This window comes from Chiloscyllium plagiosum, unplaced genomic scaffold (genome assembly GCF_037043375.1).
Source record: "Chiloscyllium plagiosum isolate Xiang-an unplaced genomic scaffold, Cpla_swu_hap1 HiC_scaffold_35, whole genome shotgun sequence".
NCBI classification, from domain to species: Eukaryota; Metazoa; Chordata; class Chondrichthyes; order Orectolobiformes; family Hemiscylliidae; genus Chiloscyllium; species Chiloscyllium plagiosum.
In genome coordinates this window covers 14,981,522-15,006,097 of record NW_028270173.1, presented here as the reverse complement: position 1 = coordinate 15,006,097, position 24,576 = coordinate 14,981,522, and the positions used below count along the sequence as shown (strand labels likewise).

The window sequence follows — 24,576 nt, the reverse complement described above, 5'->3', positions numbered from 1 at the left end:
AGGGTCTGATTTATTGGGAAAGTTTGGACAAGTTTAGAGTGGTGGAAACTGAGGGGGGAGTCTTACAGAAGTGAATAAGATCATGAGAGGCATGGACTCATGAGATGAATGCACTCAGTCTTTTACCCAGGGTTGCAGAATCAAGGAAGAGAGGACATCAGTTTCCAGTGAGAGGGGAAAGAATAAAAAGGGCAGAGGGAGGGTTGCATACAGAATAAGCTGCCAGTGGATGTGGTTGAGACAAGTACATTAACAACATTTCAAAGAAATTTGGAGAAATACATGGATAGGAATGGTTAGAAGGATACAGGCCAAGTGCAGGAAAATGGTGTTAGTGTGGATAGACCTTTTGGTTGGCATGGACCAGTTTGGGCTGAAGGGCCTGTCTCTGTGCTATACGATTCTATCAATATCTGACTCTAAAACCCTAAATAAGGTAGCAATGACTGAAGATCCAGAGTAAATGTGGGATAATTTCCAGGTAACTAACATTTCATTGACTCGAAATAATGAATTGCAAAATAATCTCGATGAAGCTGGAATCCAAGCTGTAAGGTTATATATTCTGAAGAAATTTACAAATAAAATTACAGCAGGTTTATTTTCTTGGATTCATTGATGAATTAATTTTTTAGAACCCTTGCTTTCACTCTAGCGGGTCACAGATGTTGATTTTATTGAAGAAACTATTTTCAAATTTGATATTGCACTCCAATATAAATTATACATAAACATAAATATTGACAAAATCTGAATAGGTTCCACACACAGAGTGCTAATTATTTTTATCAAACAAACATTTTCCTTGGGATGACTTAATGATTATTTCACTGAAGATAATGAGTAGAGAGCAATAACTCAGGGATAAATGATAACTGTGACTCCAACTACACTGCAGTTTGCACCAGCTGAACAGTTTCAAACATGGTTAAATATTATCTGATCATGACATAAATGATCAGTTCACCTATCACTTTCAAACCTGAGGTTTTCAAATTTTCCAATTTTATGAAAGAGCAGCAACATTCTGGGCAATAGTTACAGACCTGAGCAAAACAAGACCAGTCTCGCTATGTTACTAATCATGTGTGGGATATACATTACTGACATATGGTGAAAGTCTAAAGAAGATCAGTCTGACATTTTTATTTTGACTGAGCCCAGTCTCCCTGGAAACATACCATTGACCCTGCAGGGACATGAATTGGTGTCCCTTGGAAAGACTCTACTGACCCTGCAGTGAAATGATTTGCTGTCCCCCCCCGGAAAGACTCCCCTGAGCCCAGTCTGAGACCCATTGACTGATTCATCTCCAACACCGTCATGTAGCGCCACCTCCCGCCTGTGGAGCAACATTACAGGCAGGAAGGTCCCCGGGTTCCTGCAGCTCACAGCTCACTCTACCCAGTCAGTCCCTCTCGACAATTGAGCTTCTATTTGTTTCTTCTCTCCCCGTCCTTCTTTCCCCCAGACTGACACCGACCCCCATCAGTTTACAGCTGGCAGGAGGCAGGGGACGGGGTGAAATTATGGGATGGATCTGTCAGTGCCCTTTAATCCCGCAGATTGTCAGCGGTGCGGAGTTTTTCCTGTCGATATTCTCTCCTGGATTGAAGATGGGAAAGAGCCTCTCAGTGAAAGTGTGGGTGAAAGTGTGGAGATTGGACATGGTGTCCGCATTGTAAAATGACACCTGTCCACCCTCATAGTCCAGGAAAACCCCGATCTTCCAGGGATTCACATTCGGGGAGAGGGGAGTCAGTGAGGGGGAGGTGGTGGCAAAATAACGGCATCCGGGTACCAGCTTCACAATCCAGAATCCGGTCTCCGGGCTCGGGGTGATCCCCCCTTTCCTCTTCACAGACTCTCGGGCCACTCCCAGATACCACCAGGTCTTCTCCCCCACCTCCACCTCCCAGTAATGTCTCCCTGATGTGAATCCCTCTGATCCCAGGACACAGGCCCAGGAATTAAATCTCTCTGGGGAGTCAGGGAGGGACTGTTGTGTATCTCCAAATCTCACACTGGTCCGGTCCTCAGACAGGATGAGCCGTGGATGCGCTGTGTTCAGATCCAGAGTCAGAGAGGCTGGAGCTGGGGGAGAGATCAAATAGCACCGTCAGAGAGAGGAAGGGAGAGTGAGGGGAGCAGGGAGAGAAGAATGGGAGGGGCAGGGAAAGGGTAGTGAGTGAGAAAGGGTGCAGTGAGTGATGCGAGTGGAGGAACGAGGTGGAAGGATGGGTAAGGCAGAGGGCTCGGGAAGGAGAAGTGAGCGAGGTGAGAGGGTTCATTTGGAGGGGAGTGTTTGGGGAAATGAAGAACAGAACCCTCACCCAAACATTAACCTTATCGCAGGAGGGAGTGGAAGGTTAAGGGGTGGGGGGGGGGGGGTGTGATGTGGGCGAGAGGGTGGAGAGTGAGAAGGAGAGAGTGAAGGGGTGGTATGAGAGAGAGAGGTCTGGAGAATGAGAGGGAGCTCAGAGGGAGCTGAGCACTGGGATGGTTAAGTGCTTAGGTGAGAGTCATGAGTAGGGCTGAAAATGTGTTGCTGGAAAAGCGCAGCAGGTCAGGCAGCATCCAGGGAACAGGAGAATCGACGTTTCAGGCATAAGCCCTTCTTCAGGAATGAAGAAAGTTTGTCCAGCAGGCTAAGATAAAAGGTAGGGAGGAGGGACTTGGGGTAGGGTCGTCGGAAATGTGATAGGTGGAAAGAGGTCAAGGTGAGGGTGATAGGTCAGACTGGGGTGGGGGCGGAGAGGTCAGGAAGAAGATTGCAGGTTAGGAAGGCGGTGCTGAATTCGATGGATTTGACCGAGACAAGGTGGGGGGAGGGGAAATGAGGAAACTGGTGAAATCCGGAGTTCATCCCTTGTGGTTGGAGGGTTCCTAGGCGGAAGATGAGGCGCTCTTCCTCCAACCGTCGTGTTGTTGTGATCTGGCGATGGAGGAGTCCAAAGACCTGCATATCCTTGGGAGGGGGAGTTGAAGTGTTGAGCCACAGGGTGGTTGGGTTGGTTGGTCCGGGTGTCCCAGAGGTGTTCTCTGAAATGCTCCGCAAGTAGCCGGCCTGACTCCCCAATATGGAGGAGGCCACATCGGGCGCAGAGGATGCAATAGATGATGTGTGTGGAGGTGCAGGTGAATTTCTGGTGGATATGGAAGTTTCCTTTGGGGCCTTAGAGGGAGGTGAGGGGGGAGGTGTGGGCACAAGTCTTGCACCTCCTGCAGTTGCAGGGGAAGGTGCTGGGAGTGGAGGTTGGGTTGGTGGGGGGTGTGGATCTGACGAGGGAGTCATGGAGGGAGTGGTCTTTACGGAATGCTGATAGGGGAGGGGAGGGAAATATATCCTTGGTGGTGAGGTCCGTTTGGAGGTGGCAGAAATGACGGCGGATGATGCGCTGTACATGGAGATTGGTGGGGTGGTAGGTGAGAACCAGTGGGGTTCTGTCCTGGTGGCGGTTGGAGGAGTGGGGCTCAAGGGCGGAGGAGCAGGAAGTGGAAGAGATGCGATGGAGGGCATCGTCGACCACGTCGGGGGGGACATTGCGGTCCTTGAAGAAGGAGGCCATCTGGGTTGTACGTTTTTGTAACTGGTCCTCCTGGGAGCAGATGCGGCGGAGTCGAAGGAATTGGGAGAATGGAATGGCGTTTTTACAGGGGGCAGGGTGGGAGGAGGTGTAGTCCAGGTAGCTGTGGGAGTCGGTCGGTTTGTAGTAGATGTCCGTGTTGATTCGGTCGTCTGAGATAGAAATAGAAAGGTCGAGGAAGGTGATGGAGGAATCCGAGACTGTCCAGGTGAATTTGAGGTCGGGGTGGAAGCTGTTGGTGAAGTGGATGAACTGTTCAACCTCCTCGTGGGAGCACGAGGCAGCGCCGATACAGTCATCGATGTAGCGATGAGGAGGTTGAACAGTTCATCGATGACTGTATCGGCGCCGCCTCATGCTCCCACGAGGAGGTTGAACAGTTCATCCTACATCGATGACTGTATCGGCGCCGCCTCGTGCTCCCACGAGGAGGTTGAACAGTTCATCCACTTCACCAACAGCTTCCACCCCGACCTCAAATTCACCTGGACAGTCTCAGATTCCTCCCTCACCTTCCTCGACCTTTCTATTTCTATCTCAGACGACCGAATCAACACGGACATCTACTACAAACCGACCGACTCCCACAGCTACTGGACTACACCTCCTCCCACCCTGCCCCCTGTAAAAATGCCATCCCATTCTCCCAATTCCTTCGACTCCACCGCATCTGCTCCCAGGAGGACCAGTTCCAAAAACGTACAACCCAGATGGCCTCCTTCAAGGACCGCAATTATCCCCCCCGACGTGGTCGATGATGCCCTCCACCGCATCTCTTCCACTTCCCGCTCCTCCACCTTTGAGCCCCGCCCCTCCAACCGCCACCAGGACAGAACCCCACTGGTCCTCACCTACCACTCCACCAATCTCCATGTACAGCGCATCATCCGCCGTCATTTCCGCCACCTCCAAACGGACCCCACCACCAAGGATATATTTCCCTCCCCTCCCCTATCAGTATTCCGTAAAGACCACTCCCTCCATGACTCCCTCGTCAGATCCACACCCCCCACCAACCCAACCTCCACTCCCGGCACCTTCCCCTGCAACCGCAGGAGGTGCAAGACTTGCGCCCACACCTCCCCCCTCACTTCATTCCAAGGCCCCAAGGGATTCTTCCATATCCACCAGAGATTCACCTGCACCTCCACACACATCATCTATTGCATCCTCTGCACCCGATGTGGCCTCATCTATATTGGGGAGACAGGCCGCCTACTTGCGGAGTGTTTCAGAGAACACTTCTGGGACACCCGGACCAACCAACCCAACCACCCTGTGGCTCAATACTTCAACTCCCCCTCCCCCTCCACCAAGGATATGCAGGTCTTTGGACTCCTCCATCGCCAGACCACAACACGACGGTTGGAGGAACAGCGCCTCATCTTCTGCCTCGGAACCCTCAAACCACAAGGGATGAACTCGGATTTCACCAGTTTCCTCATTTCCCCTCCCCCCACCTTGTCTCAGTCAAATCCATCGAATTCAGCACTGCCTTCCTAACCTGCAATCTTCTTCCTGACCTCTCCGCCCCTACCCCAGTCTGACCTAGCACCCTCACCTTGACCTCTTTCCACCTATCACATTTCCGACGTCCCTCCCCCAAGTCCATCCTCCCTACCTTTTATCTTAGCCTGCTGGACAAACTTTCCTCATTCCTGAAGAAGGGCTTATGCCCGAAACGTCGATTCTCCTGTTCACTGGATGCTGCCTGACCTGCTGCGCTTTTCCAGCAACACATTTTCAGCTCTGATCTCCAGCATCTGCAGTCCTCACTTTCTCCTCAGTGATGAGAAGGGGTCAACCGAGGGCTGGGGAGGGAGAGAGCAGGCTGGGGAGTGCAGCATCATCTGGAGAGTCAGGTGGAGTGGGAGAAGAAGGGGGCATTATGGGGATGGCAAGTGTGAAGTTAGTGGCAAGTGGGAGTGTGCTGGGGATGGTAAACTGAAGCAGATTGTGAGGGGAGAGCGAGGAGCAGAGAGTGTGGCAGAAGTGGATGGAGAAGAAGCACATGGGTGTGGGGAAGTAGAGTGTGAGTGAGAGGAGAGCAAGGGGGTATGAGACAGCAAAGGGGAGTGTCAGACTTTGGGGGCCTGGAGGGGGTGGGTAGAGCAATGGGAAGAATGAGGTGTGGGAGAGTGAAAGAGTTAGTGAGTGTGAACGGTATGGACAAGGTGGGGAGAGGGCAGCATGAGGGAGAGGAGAGACTGGGAGAGAGGGATGGGACATGAACTGCAATGGGAGATGGGACTAGATTGGAAGACGAATAGGTCCAGGAGGAAGATATGAATTAGGAGGGGAGAGTGAGTAGGAGACTGAGGGTGATGGAACTGGGAAGGGAGAGGGACAGGAAGCGCAGAATGAGAGGAGGGAAGAGAAATGGGGTAGTGAGCAAGGGGAGGAGTGTGATAACGAAATGAGTGTCAGGGAGAATGGAGAGTGAGGAAAGCGGACAGTAAGTGGTTTTAAGGGTGGGGAACAGTAAGTGGTAGGTTGTTGAATGCAAGAGGAAGGGGAGAGTGAGATGATATGAGTGGATATCAATGAGGATAGTGAGGAGAGGCAGGAGTGATGGGTAGCAAGGGAGTGGGGAGTCTGAGGGAGGGTAGAGTGGGGTTGCATTTTTAAGGGAGGTTTCAGGGAAGGGAGAGAGAAGCATGATGAGGAGTGGGAGGAAATGAGGGATAGCTTTTTAAATTTGAGATCGGGGATGGGAGAGTGAAGAAATGGGACAAGTGATGGAGGAGGGAATGAGTGGAAGCTAAGTAAGGATATGGGAGAAGGTGTGGAGGTTTTGTGAAGGAAGGGGACTTTTCGGGATGGGGTAGGAAAGAGTCAGTCATAGTGTAGAATGGGAGGGTGCAGACAGAAAGTCTGCCAAATAAGTGAACGTTTGAGGATTGGAGATCGGGAGACTGAGTGGGAGGGTTGAGAGGTGAAGATGCAGTGAGTGAGGGGAAGAGAGAAAGGGAGGTGAGAGTGAGAAGGAAGGGATGGCTGAGCTGGAGGGAAGAAGGACAGGTTCCTTTTGGGCATGGGAGAGATGAGTGAGTGGGAGAGGAAGCTGTGTGGCAGGGAGTGACGAGATATATGAGAGGAATGGGTGAGTGGGAGTCTGGGAAATTAATCCGTATGTGGAAGTGAGAGAACAAAATAAGGGAATTCTGGAGGTGAGTGATTTGGAGGATGAGGTGGAGTCTGTGAGGGAGAGAGGAGAGTCAAGATGAGGTAAGTGTCAGACAGGGGTTTCAAAGGAAGGAGACAGTCAGGTCTTGGAAGTTGAGAAAGTCTGTGGAATGTGAAGATTAGATTAGATTAGATTAGATTCCCTGCAGCATGGAAACAGGCCCTTCGACCAACAAGTCCACACCGACTCTCCGAAGGGCAACCCACTCCCCTCTGACCAATACACCTAACACTAGGGGCAATTTAACATTGCCAATTCACCTGATCTGAACATCTTTGGACAGTGGGAGGAAACCAGAGCACCTGGAGAAAACCCATGCAGACACGGGGAGAATGTGCAAACTCCACACAGACAGTCGCCCAAGGCTAGAATTGAACCTGGGACCCTGGTGCTGTGAGACAGCAGTGCTAACCACTGAGCCACCATGAGTGAATTTGAGGATGAGGTGGACAGGGAGAGAAGTGGAGGCAAGAGTGAAGGGGAAGGTGATACTGAGGAGGCAAGATTAAAAGAGAGGGGAGAGTCAGGGTTAGGGAAATCATGGCAGAGTGATTATGGAGGAATCAAGTGGAGGGGGAGGGTAAATGTGAGATGGGAGCGAGGGACAGTGTGAGGCAAAAGGTGAGACCAGAGTGAGGCTGAGGGGGAGACTGACCAGATTGGGAAACTGTGCTTGAGGGGATAGTGAGAGAGAGCAGGAGGGGGCTGTGATATTGAGGGGAAAGGGAGAGCAGGAGGGAGAGAGGGAGCATTGATGGGGAGGGAGATTGGAGAGAGTGGGCAACCAAAGTGTAAGGGGGAGGTGGAGTGACAAGGAGGGGGAGGTGGAGTGACAAGGAGGGGGAGGTGGAGGGGAAAATGAGAAAGAGGGAAGAGGTTGTCAAGATTCAACAATGAAGGGGATGGGGGAGGATGAATGGTGAACAATCAAGAGGACTAGATAGATGTGGTGAACATAGAGGTGAGTGGAGTGGAGGGTGGAGAATGCAGTGAGGCCGTGGTCTGTCAGGCTAAGGGACAGTGAATGAGAAGAATGAGGTTGAGAGGAGAGTGATCTGATGGGAAGCTGAGCTGGAGGGGACAGTGAATGAGAGGGAAGAGTGAATGGAGAGTGAGCAGTATGGCAGAGAGGGTGTGGGAGAGGTGAGGGTGGGTAGTAGGGAGAGTAAGGTCAAGAGAGTAGGAGTGGGGAGTGAGTAGAAGGGAGACAGTGAGAGCAGGATGGAATGGTGTGGGAGATCAGGGGGGAGTGATGGTTAGGGTTAGAGGGTGGTGAGTGAAATCCATGGAAGAGTGATGGGGAGGGAGGGGGAGGAGAGTGGGGCCTGTATAGAGACAGAAGGGGAATGCAATGAGGGGCACGGACTGCAGGGATAAGGAAACTGAGGAGAGAATGATGGGGTGAATAAAGAGGTAGGCTGTGTACGAGGTCATGAATGTGGAAGAGGTAAAAGGCGGGGGTAACAGAAAAGGAGAGGGAAATTGGCAGCGAGGGGGAGGGGAATGAAAATGAGGAGGATGATTCTGAGGAGGAGAATCAGGAGGGGGAGGAGAGAGTGAAAGGGAGATGTGTGGGGGAAGACCACGTGTGGGGTGAGTGAGCGGTGTGACGATGCTGTCCCTGTGTTTTCTTTCGGGGGTGGGGGGAGGGGGCGGGTGTGTGGTAGTCATAACGGCATAGATTCCCATGTGTCGGGTTTTAGGGCCAATTTGATTAGAACTAACAGATACTATCTCAGGTTTTAAAAGGCTTTCAAGTTTTTTTCAAATAAAACACTTTACAATGAAAGAGGAGTGGCCATTTCTACCAGGTCAGCTTCGCTTGGTTTTGGTTTGATTTGATTTGGTTTTAGCAATAAGTCATGTTTTTGAGGCTGTTGAACAAAGAAACAGCTCCATGCGGATTCTGATTCTCTCTCTCTCTCTCTCTCTCTCTCTCTCTCTCTGACATCTCTCCTGTAAGAATCTGGGCTTGAATTTTCTCTTTTTGCCAAGGCAGTATTAATGGGGATGTTGCAAATATTTGGAACAACATCACTAAGTCGGAAGGATGTTGTGAAACTTGAAAGGGTTCAGAAAAGATTTACAAGAATGTTGCTAGGGTTGGAGTATTTGAGCTATAGGGAGAGGTTGAATAGGCTGTTTTCCCTGGAGTGTTGGAGGCTGAGGGGTAACTTTATACTGTAAAAGTTTATAAAATCATGAGTGATTGGGCCAGCTGTATCCCTCCTGGAATATCCACTGTGCGACTGCTGAAAAGAAATGTTAAGGTCTGGGCTACTTTCTTGAAATGTTTTGAGGGGGTGTGGCCTGGTCCACAACAGGGGAGTGAAGAGTCAGGGAGATGTGAGTGTCAGGGAGTTGCACTGAGGTGGGGAGCAATTGGAGAGTCAGCTGTAAGAGAAAATGAGGGGAAGTGTGAGGATAAATAGACAAAGTCTCTTCCCTGGGGTGGGGGAGTCCAGAATTAGAGGGCTTAGGGTGAGAGAGGCAAGATATAAAAGAAACCTAAGGGGCAACATTTTTATGCAGAGGGTGGTACTGATATGGAATGAGCTGCCAGAGGAAGTGATAAAGGATAGTATAATTGCAGCATTTAAAAGGCATATGGATGGGTATATGAATAAGAAGGGTTTAGAGGGATATGGGCTGGGTGCTGGCAGGTGGAACTAGATTGGGTTGGGATATCTGGTCAGCATGGACAAGTTGGACCAAAGGGTCTGTTTCTGTGCTGTACATCTCTATGACTCAAAGTTGTGATTGAGTCGATTGGGTTTTTAAGTTATTATTCGAAATTCAGTTTTCTTCTGTTCATGTGTAAATAAATACTTCTCTGTTTAAAAATGAGTGATTGGGCCAGCTATATCCCTCCTGGAATATCCACTGTACACCTGCTGCAAACAACCAGAAATGTTCGGGTCTGGGCTACCTTCTTGAAATGTCTTGAGGGGGTCTGGCCTGGTCCATAACAGGAGAATGAAGAGTCACGGGATGAGTGTGAGAGAGTTGGAGTGAGGTGGGGGAGTAATTGGAGAGTCGGCTGGAAGAGAAAATGAGGGGAACTGTGAGTGACAGGAGAGAGTGAGGACAGGTAGATATGAGGGTAAGAGGGCCATGTGAGTGATGTGATTGATGTTGGTGTAGGATGAGTATAAAATGTGAGGAGAGATGGAGCAAGGGGGAGTGCAATTGAAGTTTTAAAATAGTGATGGAAAAGTCGAAGTTTTAAATTAGATGAAAGCCAGTTTTGATGGTATTAGGCAAGACTGTTCAAAAGCTGATTGGGGACAGATATTCGCAGTTGAAGAGATGGCTGGAAAATGGGAAGCCTTCAAAAATGCGATAATGACAGTCCAGAGATAGTACAATCCTCTGTGGCTGAAAGGGAAGGTTGGTAGGTGTCGGGAACGATGGATGATTGGAGAAATTGAACTTTTTGGTTCAGAAAAAGAAAGAAGCATACATCAGGAAAAGATAGCACAGATTGAGTGAATCATTAGAAGTGTACAAAGGCAGTTGGAGTATACTTAAAAGGAAATCAAGAGGGCAAAAAGGGGATATACCAAAAATTTCGGCAAATAGTGTTAAGGAGAATCCAAAGGGATTTTATAAATGCATTGAGGACAAAAGGGTAACTGGGGAGACAATAGGGCCCCTCATAGATCACAAGGCAGCCTCTGTGTGAAACAGAAGGAGATGGGATATTACTAGGTGAGTATTGTGCATCAGTGTTGACTGTGGAGAAGGACATGGAAGATATAGAATGTGGGGAAATACATGGTAACATTTTGAAAAATGTCCATATGTCAGAGGTGCCCCACCACTTAAAATGCATCAAGGTGAATAAATCCCCAGGACCTGATCAGGTGTACCCTAAAACTCTGTGGGATACTAAGGATGTGATTGCTGGGTCCCTTGCTGAAATATTGATATCATCTATAGTCACAAGTGAGGTTCTGGAAGACTGGAAGTTGGGTAATGTGGTGCCACTATTTAAGAAAGGTGGTAAGGAAAAACCAGGGAACCATAGACTGGTGAGCCTGACATCGGTGATGGGCAAGTTATTGGAGGAAATCCTGAGGGTCAGGATTTACATGTATTTGGAAAGACAAGGACTGATTGGGTTTGATCAACATGGCTTTGTGCGTGGGAAATCATGTCTCACTGACTTGTTAGGATTTTTGAAGGAATTACAAAGAGGATTGATGAGAGGAGAGCGATTAAAGTGATCAATATGGACTTCAGTAAGGCATTTGACAAGGTTCCTCATGGATAGACTAGTTAGCAAGGTTAGATCTCATAGAACACAGAGAGAACTAGCCATTTGGATACAGAATTGGCTCGAAGGTAGAAGACAGAGGATAGTGGTGGAGGGTTAATTTTCAGTCTGGAGGCCTGTGACCAGTGGTGTGCCACAAGGATCAGTGCTGGGTCCACTGCTTTTTGTCATTTATCTAAATCATTTGGATGAGAATACAGCTGGTAGAGTTGGTCATTTTGCAGGCGACACCAAAATTGCAGGTGTAGTGGACAGCGAAGAAGTTTACCTCAGAGTACAATGGGATCTTGATCAGATGGGCCAATGGGCCGAGGATTAGCAGATGGAGTTTAATTTAGATAAATGTGAAGTGCTGCATTTGAAAATGCAAATCAGAGCAGGATATATACACTTAATGGTAAGATCCTGGGGAGTGTTGCTGAACAAAGAGACCTTGCGGTGCAGGTTCAGGTTTCAATCAAAGTAGAGTCACAGGTATATAGGACAGTGAAGAAGACGGTTGGTTTCCTTTGTTGATCAGAGCATTGAGTTTAGGAGCTGGGAGGTAATACTGCGGCCATAGAGGACATTGGTTTGGCCACTTTTGGAATATTATTTGCAATCCTGGTCTCGTTCCTATCAGAAGGATGTTGTGAAATTTGAAAGGGTTCAGAAAAGATTTACAAAATGTTGCCAGGCTTGGAATATTTGAATCATAGGGAGATGTTAAATCAGCTGGGGCTGTTTTCCCTGGAGCGTTGGAGGCTGAGGGGTGACCTTATAGAGATTTATAAAATCATGAGGGGTATGGATAGGGTAAATAGGGTAAAAAGGTGTTGGGGATCCAGAATTAGAGGGCATAGGTGTAGGGTGAGATGTCTATGTGTGTAAGATGCTTGAGATGCTAGATGAATATTTCACGTCAGTGATTTACTGTGGAGAAGGAAAAATTTTAAAGAGATCTAAGAAGCAACGTTTTCACACGGAGGGTGTTGCATGTATGGAGTGAGCTGCCAGACGAAGAGGTGTAGGCTGGTACAATTACAGCATTTAAAAGCCATCTGGGTGGGTAAATTAATAGGAAGGTTTTAGAGGGATATGGGCCACATGCTTGCAAATGAGACTAGATTAGTTTAAGATATCTGATCAGCTTGGATGAGTTGGGCTGAAGGGTCTGTTTTTGTGCTGTACATCTCTATGATTCTCTCTGATGATGTGGCCTAAATGGAATGGAAAATGAGATGCTGTTCTTCCAGTTTGTGCTGAGCCTCGATCTGGAAGAACAGGATCTCATTTCCCACTTGGGGACCCTGCAGTCTTCAGGAGTCAGAATTGAGTTCAATAATGTCAGGGCCTGAACACCTTCTTCCACGTCCTTTGCCCATACGGACATCCCAGGCCCTGTCATGACATGAGGTACTTTCAGTACAGCCAGCCCTATTTCACTTCCTTTAGTCCCCACTATTAGGTGTTCTGTCTCCCTGGCTCACCTTATCCATCCCTTCATCAAATATGTTGCCAGGGACTGGACCAGTTCAGCAAAGACTGAGTCAAGGTAAAAATTGATGAGCTCTATGGGGCAGGAGCAGGCGGAAACAATGTGTTTGCTTGTGAATTTTGGGAAGGAAGTAGAAGTGAGCTGTGTGGGTTTGGCGGGCTGTCAGCTTGAAGGCAGTGCTTTTAGATCCAACCCTGACTTTTTTATGAAGCCTGATGATCAGGGTGGGGCTGTTGTAGCCTGACAGACTGACCTCTGCATTGCAGAGGCTGAGCATCAGCTCTCAGATACCTCCTCCTATCGCTCCCTGGACAATGAAGCCTCAATGAAACATCAGCCCACTGTGATAACCACAGTCACTAACCTCATTTGATCTGGTGATCTCCCCCCCCCCCCCCACTACCTCCCAGCCGATAGTCCCCCAACCCAACACTGCTCACTTCTACCACCTTGTGAACATTCACAAACAGGACTGCCAGGGCAAACCCATTGTTTCTGCCCGCTCCAACCCTACAAGAATGCATCACTTCCTACCTTGATGCTTTATGCCAGTTCCAAAACTTCCAATTTGTGGACTCCAGCCACATCCTCTTGACCATGGATGTGCAATCCCTCTACACCTCGATCCCCCACCAGGATGGTCTCAGGGCTCTCCGCTTCTTCCTGGAACAAAGGCCTGAGCCCTCCCCACCCTCCACCACCCTCCCTCCTCTTGGCTGAGCTCATCCTCACCCTGAACAATTTCTCTTTTAACTCCTCTCATTTTCCTCAGGTCAACATTGGCCACAGTTAAACTTGTCTCTTTGTGTGGTAGTTGAAACATTCCTTGTGCTAGTCCTATTCCGGCCCCCACCCACAATTCTTTCTATGGTATGTCAGTGATAACATTAATGCTGCCTCACTCTCTCAACTGGAAAAGTTTATCAATTTCACTTCCAATGTCCATCCCGCTCTCACCTTAACCTGGTCCAGCTCTGACTCTTCCATTCATTTCCAGGGAATAGACAGGCCACCAGTATTCATTATAAACCCCTGACTCTTACAGTTAAAGGGACTGCAGTTAAAGGGACTGCATTCTGCATCCTGCTACATGTAACAATTCCATTCCATTCTTTCAATTTTTCCATCTGCATCACATTTGTTCTGATGATACCAACTTTGACTAGGGAGCCTCCAAGATGTCCACTTTCTTCCTCAACCAAGGATACACCAGCACTTTTGTTTACAGGGCTGACCCATCTCTCACAATTCTGCCCATATCCCCATGTCCTTCCTGCAACAACGATAGGCTTCCCCTTGTCCTTCCCTAACATCCCACCAGCATCCACATCTAGAGGATCATTAGCTACAATTTCAGCCATGTCCAGTGAAATGCCACTACCAGACAAATATTCCCCTCCCCTCTCTTATCTGCTTTCTGCAAAGACCATTCCCTCAGAGACACCCTGGTGCAATCTTCCTTCACTCCCACCTCACCGCCACAGTCTCACAGTACCTTCCCTGCAACCACTGAAGTTATAACACCTGCCTCTCTCCTCAGTATCCAAGATCCAAACCAACCTTCCAGATGAAGCAGCACTTTACCTGTACTTCCCACAATTTAGTCTACTGTATTTGCTGCTCAGAATGTAGTCTCCGCTATGTTGGGGAAACAAAGCATAGACTGGGTGACCACTTCGAAGAGCATCTGCTTTCCACCCAAAAAAAGACCCTGAGCTTCCAGTTGCCTGCCACTTTAACATAGCATTCCTGATTCCTGATGAAGAGCTTATGCCTGAAAAGTCAATTCACCTACTCCTTGGATGCTGCCCGACTGGCTGAGCTTTTCTAGTGCCACACTTTTCAACTTTAACACTACCCTGTTCCCAGCCCAATATCTCCATTAGAAGCTTGCTGCAGTGCTCATTTTCTGCTTGCAAACGTTGCATTCCTCTGGAGTTAGTATCGAGTTCAATAATTTTAGGGTCTGAGTTTTTCCATATACGAAGAAGGGCCTGTGCCCGAAACGTCGAATCTCCTGTTCCCTGGATGCTGCCTGACCTGCTGTGCTGTTCCAGCAATAAAGTTTCAACTTTGATCTCCAGCATCTGCAGACCTCACTTTCTCCATATACGAGCTCCCCCACCCAACACACCAGGCCTTTTTTTACATTGTCTGACATTGCACATGTCCTTTTGCTGGCCATTAACAGCAATAAACCCTCCTACATAGATAATTAACCACTCCTTTTTCTGTCTAACTGCTCTTCTCTCTCTTTGGGTTCTATCCCCACCTATCATTTACTCCTTACTCTCTCCCTCCCCCCTATCCTCTGCATATAAACTGCCATTTTCCGAGCTGGAATCTGTTCTAAGGAAGCATCACTCGAACTGAAATGTTAACTCTGATTTCGCTCCATAGATGCTGCCAGATCTGCTGAGCTTTTCAAGCAACTTCTTTTTTTGTTTCTCACACAATTTAGATATGTGCCTGTTAACAATGGCTCTTTAATGTCTACATGCCTTCCTGATTTCCTGATATTATAATAAACACTGTTCCTCCAATGTCACTCCAGATGAAGCCAGCCCAGTCTCCTCGAGAAATCATGTTTCCATGCTCTATTCCTCTGATTAGACAGAACCCTTCACTGCTCGGACACACAGAGCTGATGGTCTCAGACACTTAGAGTCATAGAGTCATAGAGATGTACAGCACGGAAACAGACCCTTCGGTCCAACCCATCCACGCCGACCAGATATCCCACTCTAGTCCCACCTACCAGCACCCAGTCCATATCCCTCCAAACCCTTCCTATTCATATACTCATCCAAATGCCTCTTAAATGTTGCAATTGTACCAGCCTCCACCACATCCTCTGGCAGCTCATTCCATACACGTACCACACTCTGCATGAAAAATTTGTCCCTTAGGTCTCTTTTATATCTTTCCCCTCTCACCCTAAACCTATGTTCTCTAGTTCTGGACTCCCCCACCCCAGGGAAAATACTTGGCTTCTTTATCCTATCCATGCCCCTCATAATTTTGTAAACCTCTGTAAGGTCACCCCTCAGCCTCCGACACTCTACTGAAAACAGCTCCAGCCTGTTCAGACTCTCCCTGTAGCTCAGATCCTCCAACCCTGGCAGTATCCTTGTAAATCTTTTCTGAACCCTTTCAAGTTTCACCACAACTTTCCGATAGGAAGGAGACCAGAATTGCATGCCATATTCCAACAGTGGCCTAACCAATGACCTGTACAGCCGCAACATGATCTCCCAACTCCTGTACTCAATACTCTGACCAATAAAGGGAAGCATACCAAACGCCTTCTTCACTATCCTATCTACCTGCGATTCCACTTTCAAGGAGCTATGAACCTGCATTCCAAACGGACCCACAGAAAGTATGACATTTCTAGGGAGGTTCACTCTGAATTAACAACTTGCGATGTGAAGATGCAAACTGGGGCCTGAGAGGCCGTGCACAACTAGATCTATCATCAGAAAAATGAATACACATGTTTACCTGGGTGAATGCTGTGTGACATTTCTCTCCAGACTGTGTACTGTAAAGGGCCGGTGAACTGTGCGAGAGACAGAGAGTCATCAGCAGCTGAGAGTTTGTTCTCGTACTCGCTAATCCTGTAAATATCAAACAGTTGACATTATAAATTCTGCTTTTTTCAAATATTTATGAAATCATTTAAATTTTTTAGCTTTCACTGTTATTCATGTTTGAGTTAATGAGCTAGAAAGTGAAATGTTTAGCCTAATTTTGTAACTGATCCAACAAGAATTAGATAATGCAAGGGCAAGGTTTGGAAATCCCCAGGTCCAGAGAAAGGCCAATGTCCTGATAACAGATTAGTTACTGAGACATCACACACCATGGAGATGATAAACATTTCCTCTGTCCTTCTGCTGTATTGTAAAGAGAGCTTGTAGAACAGAGACAAGAAACTGAAACATCTAAAAGCCTTTTTATAAATGTATTAAGGACAAAAGGGTAACTAGGGAGAGAATAGGCCCCCTCAAAGATGAGCAAGGCAGCCTTTGGGTGGAGCCCCAGGAGATGGGAGAGATACTAAATGAGTATTTTGCATCAGTGTTTTCTGTGAAGAAGGACGTAGAAGATATAGAATGTGTGGAAGTAGATGGTGACATCTTGAAAAATGTCCATATTTCAGAGGAGGAGGATCTAGATACTTTGAAATGGATAAAAGTGGATAGATCCCCAGGACCTGATCAGGTGTGCATCAGAACTCTGTGGAAAGCTGGGGAACTGATTGCTGGATCCGTTGCTGAGATATTTGTATCATCAATAGTCACAGGTGAGGTGCAGGAAGATTGGAGGTTGGCGAATGTGGTGCGACTATTTAAGAAAGTTGGTAAGGAAAAGCCAGGGAACTATAGACCGGTGACCCTGACATTGCTGGTGAACAAGTCTTTGGAGGGAATCCTGAGGGACAGGATTTAGAAACATTTGGAAAGGCAAAGACTGATTAGGGATAGTAAGCGTGGCTGTGTGTGTGGGAAATCATGTCTCACAAACTTGATTGAGGTTTTTGAAGAAGTAACAAAGAGGATTGATGAGGGCAGAGCAGTAGATGTGATCTATATGGACTTCAGTAAGGCATTCAACAAGGATCCCCATGGGTTAGATTTCATGGAATACAGGGAGAACTAGCTAGTTGGATAGAGAAGTGGCTCGAGGGTTGAAGACAGAATGTGGTGGTAGAGGGTAACTTTTCAGACTGGAGTCCAGTGGTGTCCACAAGGATCGGCGCTGGGTCAACTACTTTTTGTCATTTATATAAATGACTTGGGTGTGAACATTGGAGGTATGGTTAGTAAGTTTGCAGATAACACCAAAATTGGAGGTGTAGTGGACAGCAAAGAAGTACAACAGGATCTTGATCAGATGTGTTAATTGCTGAGGAGTGGCAGATCAGGTTTAATTTCGATAAATTCAAGGCGCTGCATTTTGAAAAAGCAAATCAGAGCAGAACTTATACACTTTATGGAAAGATCCTGGGAAGTGTTGCTGAACAAAGAGACCTTCAAGTGTAGGTTTAAAATTCCTTGAAAGTAGAGTCGCAGGTAGATAGGATAGTGAAGAAGACGTATGATTTCCTTTGTTGGACAGAGCATTGAGTACAGGAGTTGGGAGGTCATGTTGTGTACAGGACATTGGTTCTGCCACTGTTGGAATATTGTGTGCAATTCTGTTCTCCTTCCTATTGTATGGATCTTGTGAAACTTGAAAGTGTTCAGAAAAGATTTACAAGGATGTTGCCAGAGGTGAAAGATTTGAGCCATAGGGAGAGGCTGAATAGGTGAGGGCTGTTTTCTCTGGAGCACTGGGAAACCTTATAGAGGTTTATTGAACCATGAGGGGCATGGATAGGATAAACAGTCAAGGTCTTTTTCCTGGGGTGGGGGAGTCCAGAAGTAGAGGGCATAGGTTCAAGGTGAGAGGGGAAAGATATAAAAGGGACAGAAGGGGCAACGCTTGCATGCCGAGGGTGGTGCATGTACGGAATGCGCTGCAGAGGAAGTGATGGAGGCTGGTAAAATTAAAACATTGTAAAGGCATCTTGATGGGTATATAAATAAAAAGGGTTTAAAGGGATATGGTCCAAGTGTTGGCAAATGGGATTAAGTTAGGGTAACTGGTAAGCATGGACGACTTGGCCCAAAGAGTCTGGTTTTGTGCTGTACATCTCTATGACTCTCTGACTCTGTGATTCCTCCTTTAAACTCTAACTGTCTCGGGTTGGTCAGCAGTATTGCAGGGAGAGGGATGGCCATTCCCTGGAAACATGTCTCTCTCAGGTTCTAAATTTATTAATACTGTTTAAAACCTGTAATGAGCTTCTTGTAAATACACGCGTGTGAACGATAACCGGAGTTCCTGGCCCTTTAAACCAGAAAATAAACCCATAATATCCCTGAGTTATTGAGCAAACTGTGCAGGGTTTCAGTAAAGAGCATGTCCTACCTTCTCTTCCGACAAGCTTCCTCCTGAAAGAAATGAATCACAAACAGTGAGGATGGCAGTAACAGATTTCAGGAGGAGACAGACACGCTGCTGAAATGAGCAGACATAAAGACGGAAGTGGAAAGTGATACATTTTGGAAGGAAGATTGAGGAGATGTTAAAATAAACTGGAAATGACCATCAATCCCGCTCACAGACACAGTGACTCTCACACTCCCACTGCACAAAGACACGCCCACACACTCTCACATGGGACTGGAACTGGATTACAATGGGAATTCCAGGAAATAATTAATCTTGGGGAAGACGGAGATATTAACAAAACAAGTAAGAACATGACACCCCATTCCCGGGAAAATGTCGGTATTCCTGAGAATCTGCAGAAAATGCGGCAGCGGTTACAAAAACAGATTATTGGAAAATCTCAGCAGGTTTTGGGAGGATCGCTGGAGAGAAATCGCAGTCAACGTTTCGGGAGCACTGACCCTGATTCAGTGACAACAGCAGAACCGTCCGATCAGTCACAAGGTCAGTTCAGTTTTTTGCACTAAATTCCATATTATTTTTACAGTCGTCATCATGTCCGAAATCTGTCTGAAATAACCTGCAATATCTTCCCTCACCTTCAGAAACATCAGCTCGTCTTTTTGTTCCATCTGTTTCTGTAAAATTGAGAGTTTCTCCTGAATAGAATTTAAATTCTCCTGAATCTCTCGAAGGTTTTTCTGCATTATTTCCACAACCCTCTCCTCTTCTTCCCTGAGATCTCTGAGTAAACGCTGCTCTTTCTCAGTGAGAATCTGGTGCATTTTAGTAAACTCGGATGTGATGTGGGTCTGCAGACTGCTCGCCTGTTCCTACCAAATGAAATGTGAAACCTCATTAATGTCCCGCGATAAAGGGAACAAAACTAACCGAGATCCCAAAAAACCAGCACAGGGAGAGCTCACCCTCACTTCGGAAATCTTCAGTTTCTGCTTCAGTTCAGTTTGGCAAACCACCGATTTCTTCTCTGAGAATATCTAAGGAAGATTTCAGTTGATCCTGGAATTGGAAAATAAAATTACATTCTTAAAGTGTTCGCTCCTGAAAATGCGACAAAACCTTTTTAAAAATATTTAACGCTGCAGGAGAGCAATTATCAGCGATCGAGTTCCTGTCTCTGGTCCCTGATGGAGGTGTCTGAGTCTCCCTGCTCCGGACGTGTCTCATAGAATGGCCTGAAGCGATTGATTAGAAATATCGATTACAAAATACAATGACTTGGAGATTCCGGTGTTGGACTGGGGTGTACAAAATTAAAAATCACGCAACACCAGGTTATAGTCCAACAGGTTTAATTGGAAGCACACTAGCTTTCGGAGCGTCGATCCTTCATCCTTCATCAGTGAAGGGCTCAATCCTAGCACACAGAATTTATAGCAAAATTTTACAGTGTGATGTAACTGAAAGTATACATTGAAAAATTGATTCTGGATTAGTCGTGCTGGAAGAGCACAGCAGTTCAAGAATTGATGGTCTGTTAAGTCTTTCATCTGTTTGAATATCATGATAGTTTCACTTCTTTCATGTGTAAGTGCATTATCCGGTTAGCTGTTAACAATGATGATAGCAGACAATATCTTGAAGGTGTTAGCCCCCTGTGTTCTCTGTCTATGCCATGATGTTTAGATTGATTCTAATCTAAAAAGTGAGAGTAACGGAGTTTTACAGCAAGGAACCTTAATGACCTCCTCAGGAGACAGACATGTGCTGCAACCGACAGAGTACCCTTCGTTGTTCAGTATTTCCCAGGAGCTGAAAAACTACGCCATGCTCTTCGTGACTTGCAACACATTATTAATGAGGATGAGCACCTCACCAATACCTTCCCCACCCCTCCACTGCTTGCCTTTAAACAACCGCCAAACCTCAAAACGGATCATTGTTCGTAGCAAACTGCCCGGCTCTCAGGACAACTCCATACAACCCTGTCTCGGTAGGCGCTGCAGGACGTGTCAAAGTGTGGACATAGATAGCACCATTACGCGTGGGAACACCTCCCACCTTGTACATGGCAGGTACTCATGTGACTCAGCCAACATTGTCCATCTTATACGTTGCAGGCAAGGATGCCCGGAGGCATGGTACATTGGGGAAACCGAGCAAAGGCTACGACAATGGGTGAATGGGCATCGCACAATAATCAACAGACAGTAGTGCTCTCTCCCAGTTGGGGAACACTTCAGTAGTCCAGGACATTCGACCTTGGACCTTCGGGTGACCATCCTCCGAGGCGGACTTCGGGACAGGCAGCAGGGAAAAGTGGCCGATCAGAGGCTGATAGCTAAGTTTGGTACCCATAGGGAGGGCCTCAACCCGGGCCTTGAGTTCATGTCACATTACATGTGACCACCATAGCATTATACACACACTCAGATACACCTACACACACACTCTCTCTCACACACAGGCATTCCTATACACACATACACTCGGACACACATATACACAGACGCGCACACAGACACCCACCCACACCCTTACAGACACACACACTCCCACACTTACACATGCACCCCCTCGCAGACTTAAAATACTCACTACACACACATACACTTGCTCACACTCAACCCCCAACCCAGACAGACACACACACAGACAGACAAAGACCCACATGCACACATATTTTGGGGGGTGAATTTGTACTAGTAGGGTTACATTGTACTTTGCTCAAAAACTGCATGAATTTATGTAAAACTCCGTTATCTCACATTTTAGATTAGAATCAATCTAAACATCATGGCATAGACAGAGAACACAGGGGATAACACCTTCAAGATATTGTCTAGCTATCACCATTGTTAACAGCTAACCTGAAAATGCAACTTTTAAAAAAAAAGTTTTTGTGATTTACACATGAAAGAAGTGAAACTGTCATGGTATTCAAACTGATGAAAGACTTAGAGTCATAGAGTCGTAGAGATGTACCGCACGGAAACAGATCCTTCGGTCCAACCTGTCCATGCCGACCAGATATCCCAACCCAATCTAGTCCCACCTGCCAGCACCCGGCCCATATCCCTCCAAATCCTTTCTATTCATATACCCATCCAAATGCCTCTTAAATGTTGCAATTGTACCAGCCTCCACCACATTTTCTGGCAGCTGATTCCATACACCACATACTCTGCGTGAAAAAGTTGCCCCTTAGGTCTCATTTATATCTTTCCTCTCTCACCCTAAACCTATACCCTCTAGTTCTGGACTCCCCGACCCCAGGGAAAAGACTTTGTTTATGTATCCTATGCATGCCCCTCATAATTTTGTAAACCTCTATAAGGTCACCCCTCAGCCTCCGACGCTCCAGGGAAAACAGCCCCAGCCTGTTCAGCCTCTCCCTGTAGCTCAGATCCTCCAAGCCTGGCAACGTCCTTGTAAATCTTTTCTGAACCCTTTCAAGTTTCACAACATCTTTCTGATAGCAAGGAGACCAGAATTGCACGCAACATTCCAACAGTCTTAACAGACAATCATTTTTTAAATGTATAATTTCAGTTACATCACACTGTACATTTTTGCTATAAATTCTATGTGCGAGGATTGAGCCCTCCACTATCACCTGATGAAGGAGCGACGCTCCGAAAGCTAGTGTGCTTCCAATTAAACCTGTTGGACTATAACCTGGTGTTGTGTGATTTTTAACAAAATACACTGTTTACCTTGTAGATTTCAACAGCCTCATTGATCGGCAGGAAGCGGTGCTCTCTGTGTTCCCGCGAATCTCTACAAATCAGACAGATCAATTTCCTGTCAGTTTCACAAACCAGTTTAAGATCTTCCTGATGTTCCTCGCAGTGAGGTTTACTTTCCTTCTCTTTCGGATCCAGCTTTAATTTTCGAGCCTCCTCGGCCAGATTCGCTAAGGCCCGATTTCCCCTGAGGTTTCTTTCCGGAAACTCCTCTCTACATTCCGGGCAGGAGTTTATCTCCTTCTTTTCCCAACTCTGGGTGATACAGGAGCGGCAGAAATTGTGTCCACAATCCAGTGTAACCGGATCGGTGAAGAAGTCGAGACAAATGGAACAAACTACCTCCTCAGTCAGTCTCAGGAGCTGCTGTCTGGAAACCATGATCAATCTCAGCACTTCCTGTTTCAAACCGTTCCCAGTCCCGCTGTTCCTGCGCAGGTAAACACATTCAGGTCATGGGTTTCCCGATGAAATTCACTGCAAACAATTATTACTTTAAACTTTCTCCTTTCGATATTTTGACAGAGACGAAACGAAATATTCATATATTGAAGAAGAAACACAACTTGAACAGAGGGAGAGAGATGGTCCCTGGTCCGGAGGGTGAAGACACACAGAATGCTGTCCCTTGGGGAGGGGCAGAGAGAGACAGAGAGGGGGCGGGGATGGAGATGGGCGGGAAGCGAGTTTTCCCTGAATTTTGCTGCAGACTGAACTCACTGCCCTTTACAAACCCGGTCTGGAGCAACCCGGTGAAAGATCCAGATCACTGAACTGGATTGTGTGAATGACTGCACCCGCTCACCCTCAAACACAAAGTATGAGATATCGAGATAGTGAGATGACAGTTACGGAGGCAGTCTTTCCGGGGATCCGATCTGTAAGACTCTTACATTTAAATACCGTCTTTCTCGACACTAAGATTTACTAAGTTAACAATCGCATGACACCAGGTTATAGTCCAACAGGTTTATCTGGAGTTATATGCTTTCGGAGCGCTGCTCCTTTGTCAGGGAGCTGGTGGCGCAGGATCACAAGACACAGAATGTATAGTCAAAGATCAAAGCATCATACACTGATGCGAGGTATTCGACAAACTTAGGTTGCTGTTAAGTCTTTAATCACTGAAAATGGGTTGCAGGTTTCGGTTGATTGCTCTGTAAATCCCTGAACTTGATCCGCCCCACCCCTCCCACTGACAAATTACAATAATCCTTACCTGCGCCCACCTCTCATCTCCTTTCCCTAGCCCCACCTCCTCCCTCTAAACTTCTGCGCTCCCCCCCCCCCCCCCCCCCCCGCTAATTGTGAGGGTTTCTGCTCCGCCCATACTATCGATTAGATTACCTCCAGCGTGGAAACAGACCCTTCGGCCCAACAAGTCCACACCGACCCTCTGACGAGCAACCCACCCAAGCCCATTTCCCTCTGACGAACGAACCTCACACTATGGGCAGTTTAGCATGGTCAATTCACCTAACCTGCACATCTTTGTGACTGGGGCGGAAACCTGAGCACCCAGGGTAGGGTGCCCTCGCAGACACGGGGAGAATGTGCAAACTCTACAGAGGTAAAAACAATGACTGCAGATGCTGGAAACCAAATTCTGGATTAGGGGTGATGGAAGAGCACAGCAGTTCAGACAGCATCCAAGAAGCTTCGAAATCGACGTTTCGGACAAAAGCCCTTCATCAGGAAAGCCTGGGACCCTGGTGCTGTGAGACAGCAGTGCTAACCACTGTACCGCCCCAATTCTGACTTGCTCTGCTTTTCCAGCTTCACATCTATTGACTCTGGCTTCCGGCATCTACAGCCTTGACTGTCTCCAAGTTCCCGTCTCCAAGACACTGTAAATTTTTGCTATAAATTCTGTGTTACCATCGAGCCCTCCGCTATCACCTGATGAAGGAGCGTTGCTCCGAAAGCTAGTGTGCTTCCAATTAAACCTGTTGGACTATAACCTGGTGTTGTGTGATTTTTAACTCCAAGTTCCCGAGTTGTTATCCCCTTCACAGTGATTGAGATTCCCGCTGTCATGGTTTTCAGCGGGGAGTCTCAGATTTCCTTTTGAGAGGAGAGGAGGGGAGCTGGGAGACCCGCTGCTGCTGCGATACTCGGCTCTCTTCAATTTGGATTCTGGATTCGTGGTGCTGAAAGAGCACAGCAGTTCAGGCAGCATCCAAGGAGCTTCGAAATTGACGTTTCGGGCAAAAGCCCTTCATCAGGATTAAAGGCAGTGAGCCTGAAGCGTGGAGAGATAAGCTAGAGGAGGGTGGGGGTGGGGAGAAAGTAGCATAGAGTACAATGGGTGAGTGGGGGAGGGGTTGAAGGTGACA

The 24,576-nt window shown here is 47.3% G+C and overlaps 1 pseudogene across 1 annotated transcript; it reads right to left on the bottom strand.

The window, feature by feature from the left end:
* Positions 1-1,569: 1,569 nt before the first annotated feature.
* On the bottom strand, positions 1,570-22,848 carry LOC122541545 (zinc-binding protein A33-like; annotated as a pseudogene). Its single transcript, XR_015753041.1, has 6 exons — positions 22,211-22,848; positions 19,460-19,553; positions 19,133-19,366; positions 18,510-18,532; positions 16,035-16,150; positions 1,570-2,094 (listed from the first exon to the last, which is right to left on the bottom strand). The product of XR_015753041.1 is annotated as a zinc-binding protein A33-like (transcript).
* Between the last annotated feature and the right edge of the window lie 1,728 nt (positions 22,849-24,576).